This window comes from Nycticebus coucang, chromosome 2, assembly GCF_027406575.1.
Source record: "Nycticebus coucang isolate mNycCou1 chromosome 2, mNycCou1.pri, whole genome shotgun sequence".
Classification (NCBI taxonomy): Eukaryota; Metazoa; Chordata; class Mammalia; order Primates; family Lorisidae; genus Nycticebus; species Nycticebus coucang.
The window spans coordinates 159,346,720-159,368,369 of NC_069781.1; the positions used below are offsets into that span (position 1 = coordinate 159,346,720).

The following is a 21,650-nucleotide window of genomic DNA, read 5'->3' on the forward strand; positions in this document are numbered from 1 at the left end:
CCTCACTCATCATTTATGTAATTTATTTTCTATCTGATAGATCAAATAAAAATTATTTCATTAAAATTCATAAAATATTAAAAATGTAGATTCAAGAAGAAAATTTTTAAAATATATCCTATCATTCAGTAAAAAACAAAATAAACCCTTAGAAGGTTTGGCATATTTACATCATCTATTTTTTTCTCATTGATTATTAAATTAAGGAAAACTCCTCTTCTCAACACACAAAGCAATATTTCCAACTATTTTGCCAACATCATACCCCTTTTTCCACTTAACTTTTTTGTGACATGCTACCTATATGGTTTCCAAAATATGCAAGTTATTTCTTATCCCCAAATCTTTGCTTGCAATATTATCCTTGTGATTCTAGTCCTCTTCTGCCTGATGAGTACCATATACAGTTCTTAGTCATCATATGGCCTTCTCTTATTAGACTTCTGGGTAATAATTTTTGGCTAAATCATCTGATTCATCCCCCTCTAATGGAAGCATCAGAGACTATCAACTTTCCTAACCCATAGCAGATACACTTGAGTCAATTTGCCTTAAGAAATAAATGAGGAAGGCTCCAGACACTGCAGCCAGCACGATATTGATGCCCAAGAATAACTGGATTGCCATTTATGAACTCCTACTTAAGGAGGGAGTGATGGTGGCCAAGAAGGATGTCCATATGTCTAAAGCACCCAGAGTCGGCAGACAAGAAGGTGCCCAACCTTCACGTCATGAAGCCCATGCAGTCTCTCCAATCACAGGGCTACATGAAGGAACAGTTTGCTTGCAGACATTTCTACTGGTATCTTACCAATGAGGGTATCTGGTATCTCCGTGATTACCTCCACTTGCCCCCTAAGATCCTGCTGGCTACCCTGCACCACAGCCGTCCAGAGACAGGCAGACCTCGGCTGAAAGGTCTGGAAAGCCAGCGACCTGCAAGACTCACACGGGAAGGCAGGGGAAGCTGACGGACACCGACAGACAGAGTGCTGTAGCCCCCGGTGCCCACAAGAAACCCCAGGTTGGGGCTAGGTCAGCAACAGAATTCCAGTTTCAAGACAGATTTGGTTTTTGACATTGTCAGACACCTCAGTAAAATTGGAGGGGATTATTTTGTGTTAAGTAAACCTGCAGACAGAAAAACTGAAAAAACAAAAACAAACCAAAAAAACCCCCAAAGAAATGGGGAGGATGAAAATCAAACATAGGCATCAAATGAAATCTGTGAAACATAAATAAAACACACATACTTAATTCTATCCATTAAAACCTGCTCCCATTATATTTTACATCTCTGGCTTATGAGACGATCTCGCATATGTTTCTGAAAGTTGGTATCACATCATGGACTACGATGTCTATGAGATTGGATCCTGAGAATGTTGTTTTATCTTGTCTTGTTTTCTAAATGGGGTGGTGTCAGAGGATTCCCACCCCAACCATCACATGTATTGGGATGAATCTTCTGTTGATCATTTGTCTTACATGTCTTCCTCTCTCTGATCTCTGTTGAATACCAACTTTTATTTATTCATTTTTTATTTTTTATTATTATTATTATTTTTTTGAGACAGAGTCTCACTTTGTTGCTCTGGGTAGAGTGCCATGGTGTTACAGCTCCCAGCAACCTCTAACTCTTGGGCTTGAGCAATTCTCTTCCCTTAGCCTCCCAAGTAGGTGGGACTACAGGCACCCGCCTCAACACCTGCCTTTATTTGTTGTTGCAGTTGTCATTGTAGCTTTGTTGGCCTGGGCCGGGTTCGAACCCGCCAGGCTTGGTGCATGTGGCCAGCACCATAACCGCTGTGCTATGGGTGCCAAGCCTGAACACCAACTTTTAAAGAAGCTATCGAACACCATAGGCCCTTCAAAACCATGAAAAGGTATCATAAATTGTGTAAGAGATTTAGTCGGGAGAATAGACCTTCTGGAGGTCAGAAGCTGTAGCAGAGGATTTTATTAGAAATGATGTACACTTAGACATGTTCTTTTATTCCTTTGGGTCTTGTTGTGTCTTGACTCTGTCATCTTGTTCATAATTGCCTTTCTCTATTATGAAAACCTCAACGTTCATGAAGGGAGGAATCACCTCTACCATGCCTCCAAAGCATCACCCGTGGGCTTTTGCCAAACCACTTGTCACGCGGTATTGCAGTTGTCTTTGCTGTCTACTTGTCTGTCTGCCCCGTGAGACAGCGTTCTTTATGAAAGCTGCATGTGCCTTACTCAGCTCTCTCTATAGCTTCCTACACTGTATTGGCAGCACAGCAGTTCTCCTGTTCTGCTCAGTCCCTCAGCAAACATTTCCTCCTTGGACTTCATCTGGGGAAGAGTGAAATTTAATCACAGATCATAATAAGGCAATGTTGCCAGCTCTACTGCTCTGTGAGGAAGGCCCCAACAAGGCCAAGTAAACCCACAGAGGGACTCGGTGACTTCCAGAGCTCAACCATCTGCAAGTTTTCTCCCATCCCAAGAGGAGTCATATACTTGATATTCTCCCTTGAATCTGTGGTTTAAAGAAAAAAAATTATCCATATAAGGAATGGCCTTGCTTCTTTTCCATTAAGGAAGGAAGGACAAAAATTAAAAAAAAAAAAATAGGAATGAATGTTTTACAAAATCTCTCAATAACTCAAGCTAACCAGTTCTGTTACTAACCCATTGCATGCCTTCAAGTGGACCATTTCACATTACTGGATCTCAGTCTTCCCATTTGGGAAAGAGGGTTGAAATAAATATCTTCTAATCCTCTTCCTGCTCTAACTTTCTATAATATAGAATAGATAAATTGCCTACACAATATATGTGTAATTACTTCCTTCCAACTTAGAGATAACATGTTGTGATAAGTAACTTGCCTTTTGCGTTAGAGTTTCACCCTTTCCCCCTTTTAAAATTCTTTTGAGTCTTCAAATATAATCAGAATCCTATTTTATGTTTACCATCTCAAAGCTACTGTCAAGTAGGAAAGAATGTTTCATTCATGCATATTTTTATTATTCCAGCAATTACTTTCTGAGTACTTGTTTTGTAACACGTACTGTGTTAGACCCTGAAAATACAAAGATGATAGAAAGTCAAGAGAGGGAGCATCCGTTTTAGACATGCTGAAATCAAATGACCAGCTAGGACTAAAACCAGTAAATACCAAACCTGCCCTCTCACTTTATGTCAACCAACAAATTCAACCTCGTGTCCCATAGGACATCAAAGCTCTTAGCATTCCTGGGTTTAGCTTTGAAAGTCAAGATTAACAAAAAAAAAAAAAAATGAAGAAGAAAAATCTAGCTATTTTTAAAGATGGTAATAGCCAGGATTATATGTACTCATCTGAAAATTTGGCCTGAAAACATTTCACTTGGAAAGTGGCTCTACTCCCCAGTTGCCAAAAGAGCCTCATGGTAGGAATATGACCCCAGCATGAGAGATTTTGAGGATGTGTGAATAAAATCACTTGGGTTGGTGAGAAACAGCTGTGTGATTTGGGAGCCAAACTTTCAAGTAAAAAAAAAAAAAAAAAAAATAGAATTAATGGGATAGTTAGCCTAGTTGAAAAGAAATTGAAAATGAAATATGGAACAGGCTTGATGTTTCTCTTGTCTTTTTTGGAAAATGTGTATATTACACCTAGTGCAAGGACAGACACCGATACCATCGACAACAGCACAAACCCTTATTTTGCTCTAGGAAGAAATAAGAAAAGGTCGACTTCTGTGCCATTGTTCTTTTTCACCTGCCCTATTCCTTTTTACCTTTTCATCTCATTCTGCTAATCTTGTCTCTTCTCTTCCATTCATGTTTAATTTCTTAAGTGAGCACCGAGAACCTGTTATTTCCACCCTTGTGTTATTCATGTGAAATAGATAGGCAATAGGGAATTATCCAATGACTTTCCTCTAAAGAAAGGCCATGATCTGGGGCAAGGGAGACATATCTCTATGTACATGTGTGCCGCCCAGCTGTCATTATGGTCCTTCATGGCGCAGTCTCTGTGGACTATATACACAAGGAAACGTATCTCGGTATTTAAAAAGTACAACTTTTTGCAAATATTAATGTGCAATCTCAGTATCCAAAATGTTATTAGAATTGGTGCAAAGATTTTCCTGATTTTTCTCAAAAAACCCTCGTACACTTGGATAGGAGGAAGTCTATGCTCAAAATCCAGAAAAATCTTTGCTTGCAATTTTTTGATAAGTCTCTTTCTCTCTTCTTTCAATCTGTTATGCTCCTTTTTACTATTATTATTGTTCCAGGTTCATTAAGGGTACAATGAATTAGGTTATACTGTTTGCATTTGTTAGGTAAAGTCCCTCTTGTAAGGGACTTTAGTGCATCTTGGTCCCAAGAGGTGTACCATACAAAGTGACCCTCAATTCCCCTCCCTCCTCCCCTCTCCCTGCTTCCTCATTCCCTCACCCCCACCTTGAATTGATTTGAGTTTTTCACTTATGTGGGTATGTATTAGAGGATCCACTGGTGTCATATTAGAATTGAGTACCTTGGATTCTTGCTTCTCTATTCTTCTGATACTTTACTACGAAGAGTGTGTTCCAACTCTGTCCAGGTTAATACATTTTTTTTGATAGCTTTATGGAGGTATATTTGACCAATACAATTATATATGTTTGTATATATAAGCATATCTATATATGTATTTTCAAGGTATACAACATGATGTTTTCATAGATACCCTGTTTCCCTGAAAATAAGACATCCTCTGAAAATAAGACCTACTTACAGAAAGGTAAGACGTCCCCTGAAAATAAGACCTAGCACATCTTTGGGAGCACATCTTAAAATAAAACACTGTCTTATTTTCGAGGAAACAGGGTATATACCTTGTATAATGATTACCACATCAGATTGATACCAGAATTTTAGGTTCTTGGTTTCAGTGATTTGAAGAATAAATCGACAGACCACAGGATCAGTGGTAAGTCAGGATTTATGTACAGAAACCAAAAATTACAAAAAACCTCCTGGTAGAGAGAACCAAGGAGGGGAACAAGTTCTCCTGCTCCTTCCCGAGGTCAGTCTTTGGGCTCTCTGCTCAGGGGTGTATATAATGGCAGGGTGTTCTTCTGCTAGGGCATGAGTCTTGTCAGTTACAGCCAGCTGTCTAGTGAACACTCAGGCCTTGGAAACTGACAGGAAATTTACCAGTCAGAAGTGCCCTGGAGGAAACAGCAAGGCCAACCGCTCAGAAGTCCACGTGGAAGAGACAGCAAGGTGCCAGCATCTCCCCTGCAGTTGTCCGGCCCTTCCGGGAAGCTGGTTCCTCCTTCCGCAGGAGCGTCAAGGTCGTGGTGCTGCCTTGTCCTGCATCAAGATTAACCAACACATTCATTGCTACATAGTTACCTTTGTATGTGTGTGTAGGAGGGTGTAATGAGGACGCTGAAGAGCTTGCTCATCAAATTTTAAGTAATCAATTAAATGTAACTATTCTGTTGTACATTATCTCTCCCAAATGTATTCATTTTATAACTGAAAGTTGGTACCCTTTCACTAACATCTTCTCATTTCCCACACTCCCCCCAGCTCCTGGCAACCACTGTTTTACTCTCTGCTTCTACAAGTTCAAATCTTTTTAGATTCCACATATAAGTGAGATCTTACAGTATGTGTATTTTCTGCACCTCCATGTTGATTGCAGCATTATTCACAAAAGCCAAGATGCAGGAACAAAACATGTGTCCATCAATGGATGAATGGATAAAGAAATCCTTATACATATACTAAAAATAGAATATTATTCAGCCATCAAAAGAAGGAAATCTGATATTTGCAACAACCTGAATGAACCTGAAGGACATTATGCAACAAAAAATAAGCCAAATGCAGAAACTCAAACGTTATATGATTACAGTAATATGTGTAATCTTTACATTCCCTTCTTTAGTCATCTACTCACCATTTTTTTACATGCTCTTTTCATGCCACTGGTAGAACCTCCATCTGGTTGTAGACCCTAGAAAATTTCTTTTATGCTCATCCTCCATCTCAAGTTGCTGTAGGATCATCAGATACTTTTAAACTTCAGTTCCCCTGTGTTTCCTGTGTTTCCAGAGAGATGACTTAGGACACTCCATGAGCCTCTCACTCATTGCTTTCGCTGTAAGAATTCACATATTATTTCTAAAGAATAAAGTTCCCTGCTTTCTTATTTCTTTCTACCTTGTATTATATTGATAGTTCAATGTGTCAGAAAAGTAAGAGAGGTCATGAATAGCTTCCTAATGAGGGGTACCTTGGGGTTTGGAGCAGGCACTGGAAAGAAGCAGTGTTCAGTGCTTATTTTTTATCGAACTTTATAGTAACTCTTATTGGATAATATGACCTGCATATTATTTTCTGGGAATAGCCTTCATCACTACATATAATCAGACATGTGAACTGCGTGTGCAGAGAGAGAACTTGAAGACAGAATCCTGAGTGTATCTGAGCCCTCGTCACACAAAACCATTTCTGTTCATCCATACTGCGGACCTCGTCTTTTTTGCTACAAAAGTGTCCCTATTTTTGTGGAAGAGAGAACAATATGAATTTTGGCCACTTTTAATTCAAGGATTTTAATCATTTACACATTATGTCACCCTCTTGGGAGGATGAAATTTTCATACTCATTTTATAGTTGGTGAAATGGAGGCTCAGGGGAATGGAAAATTATAAATCATTTAGAAAGATGTGGTTCTAGTGTATTGATTAGAAATATACGATATGTGCAGAATTTATTCAACAACAACAAAAAATCTTCCTGACGTCAGGGGTGTCTGTGGGTGTGTGTTTCTCTCTGAGTGCCTGTGTTTCTATGTGACTGATATCTGTGTCACCTTGTGTGTGTGTGTGACAGAAAGATGAAAAAGAAAAACAATAAAGAGGAGGGCAAGGAATGAGAAGAAATTTAGAGCAGAAAAACTAAAGGCTGAATGTGAAATAATGTAAATCCTGTGCTCGACTTAAAAAGAAAAAGCAAAACACAAACTTGTAAGTCATTGTAAAAGGTGTCAGTGATGTCCTTATTTTTCAAACCACATGATCTTCATGTCGCTGCCTTTTACTCATCTTTCAAGTACCCAGTAATCTGAAATAGACGATAGACTCGCTTCTCTGTGTCCCTTCTGACAAATGAAGACAGCTCTCAACAAGATGGTAATGGCAGCTCCTCCAAATTATTCTAAAAATACCGCTAGGGTATCAGCCTTTCACTGAACTGCCTTGTTATCCTAATGCAATTATGTAACTTTCTAATCTTTCTGTCAGTGCAAGTAGTCGGAGGCAGAAAGGAAAAAAAAAAAAATATCTGCCAAACAGAAGGGTGGGACTTCTAAAGAGGAGGTGACTGATTAACCACTGCTTCCACTTCACTACCAATCTATTCACTGCTGCGTCTGCACCAGTAACTCTAAAAGGTCTCGACCTGACCCAACATTTTATATTCATTCACCAAACTGGCATGAGCATTCTTTCCCTTATTGCCTGCTCTAATCATTCTAAATGTAGCCAGCGGCAGGTGAGGGAGATACATGTTTGCCAGGCACTCTCATGAGGTCCCTCCAGGAAATAAGAATGGATAAGGTGTCAGTAACCTTATGTATGTATACACGTAGAAACACTTCTCCTGGCTTAACGTGCTCCCCATGCAGGAGGCATTGAAGTGTTCATGGAAATCTGACGATCATTCCAAGTAGATCCTCCCCCTCCTTTTTTTTTTCCATTAAGGGAACTAAAACATAAAAGTAAAATTACTTAAGGTATAAAAACCATAGGATTTTAAAGCTATGAGAAACCAAAGAAATGCTACTGCTTTGCTTTAGTTTTACAGAGGGGGAAAGGAGAATCTCAGTAGGGAAGTGAGGGTGGGTGGTGTTCTGAAAATAACCTGAAAGAGACAGACCCAGAATGCTATCTCTAAGTGGTAGATTAAAAATCATTCTGACTTTACTTTTTATCTGCATTCCTTAAATTTTCTACAATGAACATATACTGCTTTCTAAATATTTTTTTTAAAAGCGTTACAACCTGAATAATGTAAGACTTGGAAGTAGCCAGATCTAAGTGTCTTTTTTTTTAATTAATATTAAATCATAGCTGTGTACATTAATGCGATCATGGGGCACCACACATTGGTTTTATAAACAGTTTGACACATTTTCATCACACTGGTTAATATAGCCTTCCTGGCATTTTCTTAGTTATTGTGTTAAGACATTTATATTCTACATTTACTAAGTTTCACATGTACCCTTGTAAGATGCACCGCAGGTGTAATCCCACCAATCACCCTCCTTCCACCCATCCTCCCCCCTCCCTCCCTTCCTTCTCCCCCTTCCCCATATTCTTAGGTTGTAACTGGGTTATAGCTTTCATATGAAAGCCAAAAATTAGTTTCATAGTAAGGCTGAGTACATTGGATACTTTTTCTTCCATTCTCGAGATACTTTACTAAGAAGAATATGTTCCATCTTCATCCATGTAAACATGAACAAGGTAAAGTCTCCGTCTTTCTTAAAGGCTGCATAATATTCCATGGCGTACACAGATCTAAGTGTCTTAACTCTGCCCTTAAACACTGCGTGACCTTGAGAGGTTATTTAACCTCTCCAATGCTCAGTATCGTCTCCATTTAAAAGTGAAAGCACTTGTATTAAGTTTGCAAGCGTATTCAACAGGATAAAGAGGAAAAGTATCGAAGGATCTAGCTCACCTCTTCTGTAACTTCTCTTCTTGAGAAGACACCAGCGGTCACCCTGACACCTGCACCTCCCGAGACCCTCACAGTGCTCACCCTCTCCCTTTAACTAAAGGCAGGGTGCCCACTCCCCACATTCCTCCCCTCTGTGTCTTTTCCACATGCAGTTTCCTCCTTCACTTTCAAGATTTTTTATTAGAAGTTTCATGAATACATTATTTAAAAGTCCTGGGATTTTTAACAGCCTCCTGATAATCTATCACCTGAGGGAAAAGAAAAAAAAAAAAAAAAAAACACATGAGAGTTTATGCTGTGAAAACTCCAAGGGCAGATAAAAGATTTGCCTTCTATTTTTCCCTTTCTACAAATAGAATTTCTGTACTTAGGATACAGCAATTTTGATTTTGAATATCTTTTGGGAAAATGGATGTGATTTGAAAGTCTTATGAATAAAAAAACCCTGGAACTTCAGTTAATTATTCTGGCTTTTTTTTTTTCAGATGCAGAATTAATGGAGTAGGATGATGGTAAAATATGCGTGTGTATTGTGTATGTCTCAAAATCCCACCATCAGGCCTCTTTGCCCACTCGCCCTGGCAATGGAGACCCGTTCACTGCCCACGGTGAATGTATCTTGCTCTTACTCTGTCAACCTATAAAACTACCTTTCTCTTCCTCAATAAATTTTGTTCCATGCTTGCCCTAAAAAAAGAAAGAAGAAAAGAAAAGAAACTCCATGGTCAACCGTCAAGTTCTTTCTGCTGATTCAGTGTGACTTTCCTACATGAAAATGCAACTTTCGATTCTGGAGATAAAAACTGAAAATGAAACAAATCCTAACTTTTAACATCATTTTATTCATACATTTCTGTTTTCATCTTTATGGATTTCCTAATCCTCATTCCACTCTGACATTTCTCTTGCAAAATAATCATCAGTCTCCTAAACCCAACCATCCCTCACGCCGTGTTAGAACTGTCCCTTGAAATAGCTGCTGAGATCCCTTCTTTCAGTCCACAAGGCCACATCTTCCATCCTGTGCTGTGAAACAGGGATCAGAACCACTTGAGCAATCCTCCCTATTGAGCAAGTGACATGACAGTGATGAAGTTGCCAGCCAGGAGAACCTGATCTTGCTCATTCTTTCAATGAGCCTTAGTTTATCTACTGTGTCTAAGGATATATACAATAAGTTCAATAATTGTTGAGCAGGAGACCTAGAATCCCAGGCCCAAAAAATATTACTAATATGATAAAGAATGATTTTTTGTTTGTTTGTTTCTTCTGTAATAGCCTTATAACTATCTACTGGGTAGGGAATCTCTGTGCATTCTACAGTGGAAGATGGGGAATAACTAGTATATGAGTCACTAACCTCTTACAAAACACATAAAATACCTGTCTACTTCATGTATTGTGAGTTTCACTGCTTAGCCTGAAGTGTAGTACAGAACAGTCTAGTACAGTAGGTCTCAACCTTCCTAATGCCGTGACCCTTTCATACAGTTCCTCACGTTGTGGGGACCCCAACCATAAAATTATTTTCGTTGCCACTTCAAAACTGTTATGAATCTAAATGTAAATCTTAATGTAATGTTATGAATCTTAATGTAAATATCTGATATGCCAGATGCATTTTCATTGTTACAAAGGGGTCATGACCCACAGGTTGAGAACTGCTGGTCTAGAACCTCTCTCTCTCACACACACACACCCTCTAGTAGGAATTTCATCCTGCCTTGGTCTCTGCAACATTTTAGTCCTTTTTAACTTGTTATATGACTCTCTTATTTTATTCAAACCGTTGAGATCTATATGGGCTTCTATGTCTTAAGAACGGCCACAGTGAAAGAGAGATACAAAACCTGACCTAAACAGAATGTGGAGATTATTTTCTTCCTATATCCTTCATTCACTGCTGCTAGCTATCTTTACCCCCCTCACTTCTTTTAGGACACTTCTCTCCATCTTTTCCCCTTGTGATATATCCTGTTCTAAGTCGGCCTCCATGTACCTACATATCATATATGTGTGAGATTTGATTTTTGTTAAACATGAGTATTGTTTTCATCTGTTCTGGCTATACTGTTTGAAATACACATACATTTTTAGAGGAATGAAGATATATGGAAGAAAAAGTGGATGACAATTCCATCCAAAAACATGAAATTCTATTCAAAACACAGGTGTTTAAATTACTATTGTTAAAATAACACAAATCCCTTGTTCATTCTTCCATCTACTTGCCCTCCTGAACCCTTAGTAGTAATGATGACATAACCTGTTCTTGGACTTTAAAAAAAATTACTCCAAATGGATTAAAATGCACAAATCAAAAATAAGTGATATGAAAATGTAATATCTCCAGTACTAAATGAAATCATGGGTCAGGTTCAAAATCATGCTGGGAGTATATTTTTTGAAGATCATCTTTGAATTAAATTGTAGTTTAATAAAAAGCTACTGGTCACTGTATAAAAGACAGTAATAAAAGGCACAAGGGTAGAAACAAAGTTGACAAAGAGTGTTACAAACCCCAAACACTGTAATTTCTTAAAAATCTCTGTCCTGAGGTCTTGTTCTTTGATGCCTATCTAAGTCATTTTTTCCTCTATGACTAAGTCACTCTTTGGTCACAGACCAGAAAACTAACACTGGGAAGTATTCATCAGGGAAATAAAAAATAATGCAGTTTGGGAAAGGTTTTTTTCACCCCTATTTTTTAAAAGAGAGAAATTATAACTATCCATCTGGGACAAAAAAAAAAAAATCTGTCAACCATTATCAAAATGATTTCTTTAAGAGCCATTTAACGAGATTCATTAATTTAAAGAGATTAAAAATAGTCTGTATTAAAGGACATTTTGACAGAACAAAATAGGTTATAATAAAAGCTGAAAATCAGCAGTCTCTCTTCTTATCAAAGACGATGCAGAACTCACAGCAACGTCTTCTTCATTCAAAGTGAAACTCAAGATCTGATTCAATTAATAGAAGTCTTGAAATGAAACAGAAAATAAAGTAAGTTTGCAGTAGGTCAAAGTACTGAATGTACTACTGACAAAAGCACAAAATGTTCAGTATTTTCTTAGGAAGATTTCTCAAGTGAGACAGCAAGGACAAAGATGGAGATGTAAAACCACACACATTCAACTATGGAAGGAGAAGCCTGGCTTAGAAACAAAGCTAACTTTTCATGTTGGAAACTGACTTTTTTATTCCTAGCTACCTTTGAGACAGCCGTTGTTTATTAAGTTAGTGAGAGCATCATTTTCTCTTCAAGATATGTTTTATGAGAGTGTCTTACTAAAATGCATTTACCTTTCTCTTAAACACAGCCCATGACAAGGATATGTACTAAATATATCAGAATGACTGACTTTTTGTGGGGGGAGAATGACTTTGGATTAGGTATACATGGGAGTAAAAACATGAAATAAAAAAGGAAATATAAAGAAATAGGTACACACATACTCATCCAGAATACATAAATGTATATGTACATAGGCCGTGCGTACATGCATGCACACATACCATTGGAGAGTTCAAATGCAGGGATACTCAGGAACTTGAGTGGATAGCTGACCCCAGAGAAACAAAGTTAATTATGTCTCCTAGAAAGTAGATGCTGACATGGAAGGTGGAATGCAAAGGTTTATTGGGGCTTAAAGCTCTCAAAAGGTAAAAGACAGAGGAAGTGAGGTTGAGCAGGGAATCCTCTAACCTGGGGTTTGTTCCTTTCCTGCTGGATTAGATTAGTCCCCTCAGACTGCAACGCAGATTGGAAAGTTTCTTGGGTCAGGAAGTGGGGGAGCCAAGGCAAAGATGCCCATGAGATGAGCTCCACATCAGAGAGAAATACCTCAATTCTGCTGCTTCCATTGGTCTCAACCATGGTAAGGTTTGCTCAGGTGGACTATGATCTTGGCAGAAAAACCAAGGCAGATCCTGAAAGCATTAACAGTTGGAGGCTATCAGCTAACTGTGCTCCCTGCCTCTGAATGGAAAGTTCTTTCTTGAATGAGATCCAAGCAGCACACTTCGGTGACTGCCATTGCAAACCACTTTTCCCCTATACTTCCATGGTAGTTTCCACCTTCTTCAAAACGACCATGTGCATACTTCACAAAATAAATCAGTTTATTCATTATAATCATTTGATAATTACATTTAAATGCAGCAGAATCTCTGTAAGTTGATCACCCAAGGGACTGCAACAAACTGGTCAGCATACAGAGGTGGTCAACATAAGGAAGTAGGCCTGCGGTACATTGAGTACATGCAGTGCATGTCTGGTCTGTGAAAATTATGTCAACCTGAGGAGGTGGTCAACTATGGAGGTTCTACTGTACTGGCTGATTTATAATGAGGGCTGTTTTCAGTTTTAAGTCTCTTTTTCTTGTATTTCCAGTGTTCAGCTACTCTTTTGAAGATTTATTTATGTTCTTTTTTCAGAAGTGCTGATGAAATGGTATTTTCAAAAATTATGATTAGAATGTAAATTTTCAAAAATTGCAAATAGAATGCCTGCCTGCAAATGTGAATAAAATTGGCTATGGACAACATTCTGATTTCAAAAATCATCTCATTCTCTGTTGCTCTCTATAAAACTTACCATCACTATTTTTCCTAAAATTAAACTTATTGTGATAAAACTTCTGTGCACCTTTACCAACTTTCCCCGAATGGTAACATCTGGTATCACCATCGTACAGAATCACCACCGGGAAGTTGACACTGATACATAGATTCAAGAGACAGCGCTGCTCCATCACCATAAACATCCCATCTCTCGGCACTTTGTAGCCACTCTTGTGCTCACCGTTGTTAAAGCATGGCAACTACTAGTCTGATCTCTATTTCTATGATTTTGTCATTTCAAGAATATTTTATAAATGAAATCACATCATCATTATTTATACAAACTTTTGAATTGGCCTTTTCTCTCAGCATACCTCCTTTCAGATTTATAAAAGATTTTGGATTTACCAATAATTTGTATTTAAAAAAAAATCTCTATTCAATATTTCATGGTATGAAATATGAGCACCATAGTTTGTGTAACCATTCACCCTTATTAGGACATTTTCATTGTTTTCAGTTTGTGGTTATTAAAAATATTGCTGCTATGAACATCTGGGTTTTTCATTCAAATGTAAGTTCTTATTTCTCTGATATAGATATGCAGGAGTGCAAGTTCTGGTTGGCATAGTATTTCCATGTTTGGTTACACAATTGACCCTTGAACAACACAGATTTGAGTTGCATGGGTCCATTTAAAGTATGTGGAGTTTTTCAATAAATATATATTGTAAAGTTTTTCGGAGATTTGAGACAATTTGAAAATTTTTCAGATGAGCCATATAGCACAGAAATATAAATAAAGAAAATTAGGGAGAATTTGGTTTGTGATGAATGGATAAAATATACATAGATAATAGCCTATTTGTGTGTAAGGCTTCCAGTCAACAGTAGTACACTAGTAGTCAAGTTTTGGGAGAATTAAAATGTACATGTGGATATTTGACTGCATGAGGTGGTGCTTTGGTGCCCCTTGTCCCACTCTGTTTAAGGGTCAACTATAAAAGAAATTGTCGAAATATTTCTGCCATTAACATATAAAGTGCCTTATATTCTCTGTATCCTCATAAGCCTTTGGTTTTGCCATTATTTTTTATTTATCTAATCTTATTTGTGTAGTGGTATCTCATTATGGGTTTAATTTGCATTTCTTTGGTTGATAATGATGTTGGACATGATGTTTGTGTATTTATTTCTTGACTGATGGTTAAAATATTTATCTACATGTTTTTCCCTTTTATAATTGAATTGTTTTGGGGGGTGGCCAATTATTGAGTTTTAAAAGTTATTTATATACTCTAGAACTAATCCTCTCTTGAATATGGAGTTTTTAAATATCCCCTCTCAATGTATAGCTTGTTTCTTCATCCATTTAACAAACTCATTTGCAAAGCAAACTTTTTAGCCCTGTTAGATGTTCAGTTTGTTGTTTTTCCCTTTTATGGATTATGGTTTTAGTTTCAAGTCTAGGAAACTTTGCCTAGCCCTAGATCCTGAATTTTTTCTCCAAAGTTTTTATTTTTCATTAGAATTGGAATTTTACATGTATAATTTTGCATTTAAGTCTATGATCCCTTTTGAGTTAATTTGTATATAAAGTGTGAAACTAGGTTGAAGTTCATTTTCTTTTTTTTTCACATTTTTATTTTTTATTTTATTTCTTTAATGTTAAATCATAGCTGTGTACATTAGTGCAATCAAGGGGTACAATGTGCGGGTTTCATATACAATCTGAAATATTCTCATCAAACTGTTCAACGTAGCCTTCATGGCATTTTCTTAGTTACTGTATGTAGGCATTTGTATTCTGCATTTAGTAAGTTTTGCCTGTACCCATACTAAGATGCACCATAGATGTGACCCCACCCATTACCCTCCCTCAACCAAAACCTCCCGCCTCCCTTCCCCTTCCTTGGCCCTTTCCCCATAGTCTTGTGCTATAGTTGGGTTATAGCCTTCATGTGAAAGCTATAATTTAGCTTCATAGCAGAGCTGAGTACATAGGAAACTTTTTCTTCTATTCCTGAGATACTTTGCTAAGAAGAATATGTTCCAGCTCCATCCATGTAAACATGAAAGAGGTAAAGTCTCCATCTTTCTTTAAGGCTGTATAATATTCCATGGTATACATGTACCACAATTTGTTAGTCCATTCGTGGGTCGATGGACACTTGGGCTTCTTCCATGACTTAGCGATTATAAATTGGACTGCAATAAACATTCTGGTACAGATGTCTTTGTTATATTGTGACTTTTGGTCTTTGGGGTATAAACCTAGTAAAGGAATTATAGGATCGAATGGCAGGTCTATTTTTAGGTCTCTAAGTATTTTCCAAACATTTTCATTGACTGTGAATGTCCAATTGCCCCAGGATCACTTTTGGAAAGGCTCCCCTTCCTCCATCAAAATGTTTAGTTTCTTTCTCAAAATCACTTAAGCACAGTTATGTGGATCACTTTGTTGCCCTGGGTAGAGTGCTGTGGCGTCACAGCTTACAGAAACCTCCAACTCTTGGGCTTAGGTGATCTTCTTGCTTTAGCCTCCCGAGTAGCTGGGACTATAGGCGTCCACCACAATGCCCAGCTATTTTTTTTTTCATTGTTGTTGTTGTTGCAGTTTGGCTGGAACCAGTTTCCAACCTACCACCCTCGGTATATGGGCCCAGTGCCCTACCCACCAAGCCACAGGCACTGCCCAGATCAAAACATTTTTAAAGAAAGTATTGGTGTCTATACATTATATGCTAGAAAAAAAAATGTGAGAGATGATTTACAACCACACAGCTAATTGAGATATCACTTTCAAACACAACTTACTTAAGCCCAAGGGTTTTTCTGTGTCACCATAAAAGGGGTTATATCGAAAGCCTCCTTCATGCCCCCAAAGTGATTTGCACATAAGAGACGCATAAAAATGAAAAAAAAAATAGTCCCTGAGTCAGTGGTTGATTCAAAGACTACTTGAGAGTACATTGAATTCTTAATTGGTAAAAGGTTGAAGAAGAGACATGGCCCCTTTACTTAGTTCTCTATACTGTGAAGTTAAGTATCTGCAAAGAGTACTGAGTTTCTGAAAATTTCTTTTACCTCTGGTGGATCATTTCTTTGGGGTTGCTTTATGATGCAGCCTTTTTTAGAAACCTGACAGTGCTTTTTCTGCTTGAAGGTAGACTATTAAAATAAACATGAGACTTCACAATTCTGAAAAAGTGGGATTTCTACCATCACTTACTTCGTAAATAAATTATATCTTATTGTGAGTCCAAACTTGCATCATATTTTTCTCTGATTCATACAGTCCTCTATTTTTAGGTAAACATTGAGAAGGGAGAGGTAGTCACTGTGTAGAAATTTCACCAGATGATCAGCCTTAGAATTCCTGGCATGTTGGTAAAGATAAAGAGTCAGTGGTTCTACCCTAGACTACTTAACCTAAATATAATGTTTCCTAAATTCTTCATAAATATATTATGCAGGTAACAACATTTAAGAAGCATGACCCCACAGGCATATTCCAGGAAATATAATTCTCTGTTGCTAATATAAACTTCCTAAATAGCTAGAGATAAATATGAAAATGTGTATATGTATATAGAAGCAAGTTTTTTCTTGTTTTGTGGTTGTTTTGGCAAGAAGGAATCAGTACATGAAAGTGATGCCTGAACCCCCAAATTTATTGCAGCACTTTTCACCATAGTGGGGGGCGAGGGATGGAGTAAGATGGCCGAAAGGAAGTTGCCATCATTAGTCCCTTCACAGGAATACCTAATTCAACAAGTATCCATGCAAACAGGCACCTTCAGAAGAACCAAAAATTAGGTTCTGTTTTACCCAGGACAGAGGCTCTGAAGAGAGTAGAAAAGACAGCCTTTCACTGCCTACACAACCCCTCCCTCATGCCCTGCCAGTGCCAACCAGCACCAAATGGACAGGGAATCTGTGTGCCCAGGACAGGGAGAGTGAAGTGATTGTGGGGCTTTGTGTTAAAACCCAGGGCTGCCCTGGCATAGGGGGACACAGCACAGGGCAGAATTTTGCTGGGGGCTACAAAGGGGGCATTTTGACGAGCCCAACCAGAGGGAAATCCTGTGCCCCCAAACCTGAGTTCCCACTAGCTCCACCAGCATAAAAACAGCAGGCTGGTGCCTGGACTAAATTTTTAAGGCAGTTGGGTCACAGAGGCTGCCTTGGGCAATTCCTGCAGCTGGGCTGGCTCGGAGCCAGTGGACTTGGGGTACATGTGACCCAGTGAGACACCAGAAGCTACAGCCAAGCCAATGCCTTTGTCATGCTTCCTCCAACTCCAGGTAGCCTGGTTCAGGAAGAGTCTTCTTCCACTTGGGAAAAGGAAAGAGAAGGGCTCAGAGAACTTTGCTTTGCAACTTGGGTAACAGCTAAGCCAAACAAAGTACTGAGCAGACTCCTCAGGTCCCTGAGTCTTGGTCTTAGTTCCTGGATGGCATTTCTGGACCCACCCTGGGTCAGGAGAAAATGTGCTGCCCTGGAGGGAAGGACCCTGTCCTGGCAGGATTCACCACCTGCCAATAAGGAGCCCCTGGTTTTTGAGTAAACATCCAAGGTAGCCAGGCAACGGTCCCTATAGGCTTTGGATGCTACTGAGCTGGCTTCAGGTATGATCTGGTGCTGGTGGCCATAAGGGAGTGCCACGTCACTCCTCCCAAAACTCCAGCAGCCCAGCACAGACAGTGATAATCCTTGGGATTTTCTTTTCTCTTATTCAAGCTCACCAAGGTGGTATCACCAGGGGTCTGCAAGAGTCACAGGGTAAAGGCCTGCCTCACTTTCCACCTTACTGAGGATGGATATATTTTCCATGTAGTTGGACAAATGACAAGTGATATTAGAGCATCTGGGAATATCCTTAAAATGATGAAGATATCTCCAGGAGTAAGTTAATTCCGTATTAAAGATAATTTAAATATATTAAAATAACTTTTGAGAATCTATTAAGTGCAAAGCCTCCAAGGATAAGCTGTCTTCCAAGATCTTAAGGATATCACAGGCTAGCTACTCAATGAAGACATTTGCAGATAGAGAAAGTGAGGGCGTGATGCTTACTTTGTGTAGTTAGATAATAAGCACAAATATGATGCAAATGTAAATTAAGCAGCATGAAGTTGGTTATAGCAGATGCCCAATTAAAAAAAAAAAATTGGTAGCTGTCTTTCAGTCAACATCTTTGTCTTTCTTAATCCAGGTAGAAAGAAAATAACAAATGAGACTGGCTAGTTATCCTTAGAAAAGAGGCTTTGTGAACTGTAGTGAACAAACGTTAAAATACTGGAGTCAAACATTCAGGGAAACATGAGGTGGACATTTTCAGGCAACTAAACGGTGCAAACAAGAACCTGTCAGCAAATAGAAATGATTTATCTTAAAAGGTCAGGGAAAATTAGCACACAAAAAGTAACTTCTTTTGTTTCATTTTGTTTGTGTGTGTTTGTTTGCTTTTATCCCTGCTAACAGCTCATTGACCATCCCACAAGATTATTAGAATGTTGCATTTGTAGTTTGCTCTCCAAGATGGTTAAACAAGTCCAAACTTTTAGCTTTTCTTCATTTTCATGAACTTCTGTGTCTATCCTAACCCACCACAGAAGTCATGTCTGCTAACAATCAAAAGAAAATATGCATGAAACTAACAGATTAACCTATGAGAGACACTCCCAGTATCAAATAAAATAAAATTTAGTGCTGAAATGTACCTTCTAGATTTAAATCTTCCCCTTTCTGAGCCTCAGAAGTTTATCTTCATGTATAAATTCCAGGGAGAAAGAGACATAGGAGTGAATTCTCATCCAAACAGATCCAGGGCTTTTAACTTCTCTTATTCCCCCCAAAACTTCAAGACTGCTATTTTTGATAGGCTTATCAAAGATCAAATGACGATAAGTAGCTGGGTTCATCTCTTGGTTCTCTATTCTGTTCCATACATCTACTCTGTTTTTGTGCCAGTACCATGCTGTTTTGATCACTAGAGATTTATAGCATAGTCTGAAGTCTGGTAGGGTGATTCCTCCTGATTTGTTTTTATTTCTGAGTAATGTCTTGGCTATTCAAGGTTTTTTATGATTCCATATTTTTTCAAGGTCTTAAAGTATGGCAGTGGTGCTTTAATAGGGATTGCATTAAAATTGTATATTGCTTTGGGTAGTATGGACATTTTAACAATGTTGATTCTTCCCAGCCATGAGCATGGTATGTTTTTCCATTTGTTAACATCTTCAGCAATTTCTTAACGTTTCATAGTTCTCTTTATAGAGATCTTTCACGTCCTTTGTTAGATAAACTTCCAAATATTTCATCTTCTTTGGCACTACTGTAAAAGGAATAGTCCTTGACTGTTTTTTCAGCTTGATTATTGTTGGTATATATATAAATGCTACTGATTTGTGAGTACTGATTTTGTATCCTGAGATGCTGCTGTATTCCTTGATCACTTCTACCCCGTTTTCCTGAAAATAAGACATCCTCCGAAAATAAGACCCACTTACAGGAAAGATAAGATGTCCCCTGAAAATAAGACTTAGCGCATCTTTGGGAGCACACTTTAAAGTAAGACACTGTCTTATTTTCAGGGAAACAGGGTAAGAGCTTTGTAGTAGAATCCCTGGGATTTTCCAGGTATACAATCATATCATCTAAGAAGAGTGAAAGTTTGATTTTTTTTCTGACCCCATATGGCTATCCTTGATCGCCTTCTCTTGCCTGATCACAATGGCTAAGACTTCCATCGCAATGTTAAAAAGCAGTGGAGACAGTGGGAAACCTTGCCTGTTCCTGATCTTAGTGGAAATGTTTTCAATTTTACTCCATTCAATATGATATTGGCTGTGGGTTTGCTGTAGATGGCCTCTATCAGTTTAAGAAATGTCTCTTCTATACTTATTTTCTTAAGTGTTCTGATCATGAAAGAATGCTGGATATTTTCAAAAGCTTTTTCTGCATCAATTGAGAGAATCATATGGTCTTTGTTTTTTAATTTGTTAATGTGATGTGTTATATTTATAGATTTATATATATTGAACCATCCTTGAGACTCTGGGATAAAACCCACTTGGTCATGGTGTATAATTTGTTTGGTGTGTTGCTGAATTCTGTTTGCTAGGATCTTATTGAATATTTTTGTATCAATATTCATTAGAGATATTGGTCTGTAATTTTCTTTTCTTATTAGGTCTTTTCCTGGTTTGGGGATCAGTGTTATATTTGCTTCATAGAATGTGTTGGAAAGTATGCCTCTTTTTCTATGTTTTTGAAAAGGTTCAATGGGGGAAAGACATCCTATTTAACAAATGGTGCTGGGTGAACTGGCTGGTGACTTGTAGAAGACTGAAAGTGGACCAACACCTTTCACCATTAACTTAGATAGACTCTCACTGGATTAAAGATTTAAACTTAAGACATGAAACTGTAAAAATACTAGAAGAAAGTGCAGGGAAAACACTTGAAGAAATCAGCCTTGGAGAATATTTTATGAGGAGGACCCCCCCAGGCAATTGAAGCAACACCAAAAATACATTGCTGGGATCTTATCAAACTAAAACGCTTCTGCACAGCCAAGAACACAGTACGTAAAGCAAGCAGACAGCCCTCAGAATGGGAGAAGATATTTGCAGGGTATGTCTCTGATAGAGGTTTGATAACCAGAATCCACAGAGAACCCAAAAAGAACAAATGATCCCATCTCATTGTGGGCAAGAGATTTGAATAGAAACTTCTCTGAAGAAGACAGGGACATGGCCTACAGACACACAAAAAAATACTCATCATCCTTAATCATCAGAGAAATGCAAATCAAAACCACTTTGAGATATCATCTAACTCCAGTAAGATTAGCCCACATTACAAAATCCCAAAACTATAGATGTTGGTGTAGATGTGGAGAAAAGGGAACACTTCTGCACTGCTGGTGGGTTTGCAAGCTAATGTGTTCCTTTTGGAAAGAAGTTTGGAGATCACTTAGGGATCTAAAAATAGACCTGCCATTTGATCCTCCAATTCCTCGTAGCCCAATTCATAATTGCTAAGTCATGGAAGAAGCCTAAGTGCCCATCAACCCATGAATGGATTAATAAATTGTGGTATATGTACACCATGGAATATTATGCAGCCTTAAAAAGATGGAGACTTTATCTCTTTTATGTTTACATTGATGGACATGGAACATATTCTTCTCAGTAAAGTATCTCAAGAATGGAAGAAAAAGTATCCAATGTACTCAGCTCTACTATGAAACCGATATATAAACAAACGCACTTTCATATGAAAGCTATAACCCAACTACAGCCCAAGATGAAGGGGGAAGAAGAGAGGATGGGGTAGGGATGGGGGAGGATGGGTGGAG

At 38.2% G+C, this 21,650-nt stretch overlaps 1 pseudogene; it reads left to right on the forward strand.

The window, feature by feature from the left end:
• Positions 1-562: 562 nt before the first annotated feature.
• Positions 563-1,078, forward strand: LOC128560733 (40S ribosomal protein S10-like; annotated as a pseudogene).
• Positions 1,079-21,650: the final 20,572 nt, after the last annotated feature.